The sequence below is a fragment of the Halyomorpha halys genome, unplaced genomic scaffold (assembly GCF_000696795.3).
Source record: "Halyomorpha halys isolate HHAL.00 unplaced genomic scaffold, Hhal_1.1 Scaffold631.1, whole genome shotgun sequence".
Taxonomy (NCBI): domain Eukaryota; kingdom Metazoa; phylum Arthropoda; class Insecta; order Hemiptera; family Pentatomidae; genus Halyomorpha; species Halyomorpha halys.
Genome location: NW_027109839.1, coordinates 258,167 through 263,314, shown reverse-complemented (window position 1 = coordinate 263,314; position 5,148 = coordinate 258,167).

The window sequence follows — 5,148 nt, the reverse complement described above, 5'->3', positions numbered from 1 at the left end:
TATATATATATAGTTCACCGTCAATCATCTGTCCGGTCAGGAATGTAAAAAAGTGTTTACGATAGGAAAGAGCCGCCGTGTAAAGGAAATTTGGCCTATATGGGACAGATGTTTGTCAAACATCGGCCTACAATGTGTCAACAATACAAGACTTAACCAACATCCTTTGCCTATATCTCAGCCATGTCACTCCAGTGTCATCTTACAACCATTCCTTGAGCCCAGACTTCCATACGTCTTTAATTAAAAATAATCCATTCATTTTTCAGTTATTATTGCTAATTACAATATGAATGTTATTTACATAAGTTTATAAATATTAAAAAATCGATGTTTCTATTTTCTTTGATCTATAAACGGAATTTCCAGTAACTGAAAGTAATGGGATTGTAAAATAATTCAAATCCAATTTGTCATTGAAATTACACGTTTTAAGATTCTTCGAGTTGTAATAAATACATCTCGAAAAATATCTTATGTATTTGTGTGGGAACAGCACAGCTCATAAACGAAAAGTTGTACAAAACTGAAATTATATATTAATATATATAGTATATATAATAGGTAAATATGCCTCAAATTTTAAAAACTTTTTCAATGAATGTGATTCAACGAAAATGTCACTTCATATTATTGATTTTACAGCTTATTTGAAAACTTGTTATATCAGTGTATAATTCAAAGGTCTTTAATAACAGATAGATTTTATCCCCCTTAAAACAGTTTGATCGGGCTTAAATAAAGAATTTTCATCATAGGTCCCCCCTCCTAAACTACCTTTTATATTGATTAATTGACATAATTAAATTTCTCATAAAAGAAAAATGAATAAATATAAACTATGAAGGTAATTTGTCATTTTTTATTTTCATTTAAACTGTATATAGAAATATAATAATAACAGGAAGTATTCCAGTCACGAATAATAAAATAAAAATACTGTTTTGGGACTACTTGCTTGTCAGCTAAAATTTCAACTCAGTAAAAGTTTAGTGATATGTGCTCCATGCCATTTTAAAAAAAAATTAACAGTGGAATTTCACGGATAAATGTTACTTCAAAACGTAGTATTTATTTGTATTTGATGAATACAACCTACCAATAAAACATTGGTAATTGTGCTGAATCAGTCTATGAAGATGAACAAAATTATTATATCATATCTTTCACCATTTAAATCAGTTCTAATCAGTACAACTTAACACTATATATATAAGTTACGGTCTGAGTCAGCTGTTACTTCGATGCCAGCTGATCGAATGTGTATAAAGAGAAGTACCGAACTCAATATTTTATTGCAGTCCAAGCGTGTCAGATCTTATTACCTCTTCTCTTTTTTTTTAAGTCTTGCTTTCGCTGATACTTAAGTTAAATGTACATACATATATAATCTTGGAGAAGTAAAAGAAACGAATACATCCCTGATATATGCTGCAATCTGGTATAGGGCGCTCGTCCAAGTTCAAAGTGGATAGCCTTCCAACTCATCATAGGCCTGCACCCCTTTCTTCGTGTGATTGGACCATCAGAACTATTTCACATCGTGCGCATTGCGCATTATGGTGAAATACAATGTATAAAAATTAAAGAATGACAATACTAAAACTAATAATAAGAAATTAAGAAGAGTATCGAAAAGAAGTAATGAAATGTTAAAAAAGGACACAAATATTTTTTGTTTTTAAATAAAGAAAAAATTTTTAATAAGTTATATTTCGAGTTTTGTCTTCATTAGGTATTATAATGATTTGATTGTTAAAATTCCCTGATTTTTTTTTTTTTTTTTGCGTATTAAGCAACAATTCAAAAAATCCTGGCGAATTTAAACCAATTAGCGGAAAAAACTAACGCAGACTTTTGTTTGAATTACACTCTTGTAAAGGGATATAATGAACTGTCAATAAAAACCTGTACTAAATATTGCTATCCATAAAAGGTTTTGAGTTCAGTACTTGTAAGAGAGTACTGTATCCAGATCATATCTTTATCAACGGAAATAAAAGAAGGTGTGGCCGAGAACATAATCAAACGCAAGGTCTTTTTCCCCAATCCACGAATTTGGAAGCCGCAAGAGTCTTCCAATCCCAGATTGGATTGTTTTACCCTTTCTATAGCCAGAGGATGTAATTTGGTATTACTTATTAATTTTGATAACGTTTCAAATACCTACAGAGTACATATGAAAAAATAAAGTATTTAAAGGACGGAGATGTATGTTTTGTTTCCTCCAAATTGTAATTTTCAAACTAGTGGGTTTTTAATGTGATAATATAATAATGTGATCTCATGTAAGTAATAATGATAAAAAAAAAAATATTTAATGGTTTAGGGGGCAACCCACGAACAAATAGAATTAGCCTGTAAGATACAAAAAATAAATAATCAATTGTAGTAATTTTTCAAAAATGGTGAGTTAAAGATCATTTATATAAACTAATAACAAACAATATACCCAAGCTGGGCTATCTACATTCGTCAGAATAAAACAATAAAACTAAAACGTCGCATGATATTTAATAATATAAAAAAAAAAACTATACTTGTGAAGATAGGCATCCAGCTCTAAGCAAAAGATTTTGTGTTACATACATAAAAATAAGTTAAGAGCCAATCCTGAGGGTACAGAAAAAAATTCATACAACTGGTTTTGGTTAATATTGCTTAGTACCGGCATGTATCACATTCGGTTCGGCCAAATACGTGTGGCAGTTTGTCAAAAAATGGAAATAATCCTCCAATGCCGTTCCATCACATTCTGTGATTTCAAAGTATATTTGAGTGGACCGTCGCTTTAATTGTAGTAATTACTGGAGATTCCTAGTTGAGCAATTATTCTATGGGGCAGCTGATTATAAGATATATATACTTTACCCATTAACTCGTGACGATTAGAGGATTCTTGGCATTGGATTTAGCAGAAGGGGACGATTAAATAGTTAAGAGGATATAGTAGAAGGCGTGACGTTGTGTTAAAGGTTACAGCCTGGTAGGCAATATAGAAGAGCTGTTGTAGTCCAAGTTGGCTCGTAAAAGGAACCCAACCTCCCCTCAGTTCTCAGCCCACCCTCCTCCTTGCGGCAATGAATGCCGAATAACTATCAATTCACCACCTCCACCTTATCTTAGCTAGGTATATCAGGGCAAAAGTACACAAGGGTAAAAGGTCTCCTTTATAGCCAATCAATGCCTTTGATTGAGTCTTACTTATAATAAGGGTGCGTACTCTATCATGTAAAATGATTAATCAGTAAATAAAATATTTTCTGTAACAAATAAGTTGTTTGTACAACCTTCAAAATACAATGTAAAATTTGTAAAAGCTTGAGAAAAAATTAAATAAACAAAAATGACGCAGTCAAAAGAAATGATTGAGTCTTACTTATAATAAGGGTGCGTGCTCTATCATGTAAAATGATTAACCAGTAAATAAAATATTTTCTGTAACAAATAAGTTGTTTGTACAACCTTCAAAATACAATGTAAAATTTGTAAAAGCTTGAGAAATAATTAAATAAACAAAAATGACGCAGTCAAAAGAAACTCTTCTTTTTTTTTTTTCTTTTAAATAAATTACATCAAAGATTCATACACGTAAAGCACTTCTCTAGACTTTTCTCCAAAATAAACTTGTCTAAAAATTCTGTCTCATACTAATTTACGATTTTCAGTAGGCTATTCAGTATCAATTAGTATTTCTGTTATTCATATTATATGAAATAATAATAATATTTTTATTTATTTTTTAACGAGTCTCTTTAGAATAGTATAACAGGGCATTGAAAATAGGCTTTAGTGCAAAGAAAAAATAAAACAGCATAAAATATTTATATTAATTATATATTTTTTTTAAATGAGATAATAATAGTTTTAAAAAAGTAAATAAAGTTTAAATTAACATTTAACTTTAAATGTATATTAGGGGTATTCATGATCTTTGGTCTAACATGTTAAAGCGTGTTAAATGGAAAAACTCATGTTAAATCGAAAAAAATTGCCTTCTTTTACCGTGGTAAAACGAAATAACATTTAACATGGCTGAGAGTCTGTTACTTGGTCTGTTAAATGGAGAATGACGTCACACAATAGACCAGTTGAGATCGCCGCCATTTTTGTTGTGACAGCTCAGTTCTTTCGTGTGTTTGTGGAATTCATATCCCTGTTATTAAACCAGAATGGATAATTTTAATGATACATTTGAGAAAAAAAAACAATGTAATTTCATTCTACTATCTGAAAATTTGTAAACGCTCGCCAGATAAAAATCTCACTATATGAACCATGTAATTATTCTTAGGGGACATATGTCCCAGAATAAAGTTATTTTTTCATTTCATTTCATAAGTTAAACTTTCACACAAATTCCACTTTTCACTCACTCTAGGCATGTTGTAATTAATTACTTAAATCAAAACTGAAGTAAACAATAACATGAGGGTCTGGAAGGAAGGTTATAAACATAAAGGCTTATACAACAAGTTGCTGAGAAAATCCGCTAGGGGCTCTTATACATTTAACGTTTAACATAATTCAAATAGGGCTGCTCACAATCTTATAGTTATAACATTTAACATGGTAAAACATTTAACATTTAACACAACATCATGAATACCCCTATTATAGAAATCTAGTTATATTCTGTATTTAAATGTAAAAAAAATTATTAAAATAAAACAAATAAACCAAAACGACTATTATAAGTACATAAGATTATCATTAATCGTAAGGAAACTAAATCCTAATAAAATAATATTAGAAAGTAATACTTTGTGTGATATCTGAGAAAACGATTTATGTGTATAGTTTACGCCTTGGGGTGTCTTTAGTTGTTCAGTTTTTTCTATTTTCGATGTATACATACTTGTGTAAGCTGTGTGATCACTTGTTAAGACTACTAGTTCTGTTGTTTAAAACGGAATCAATGTATATACAATTATAATATAATTTGGTTTGGATATAAATGTGTATTAAGATATTAAATTTTCCACTCTTCTGTTAAAGTCAATTATTTAGCTCAAATTATAAAAATTGCAAATAAAATTTGTTCGTTTATTTCATTCATTCATCATTAATAATAATACTATATTATTATAGTAACATTTTGCTATGGAAACTATTAAAAGTGAGTTAATGCACGCATATTATAAGGAT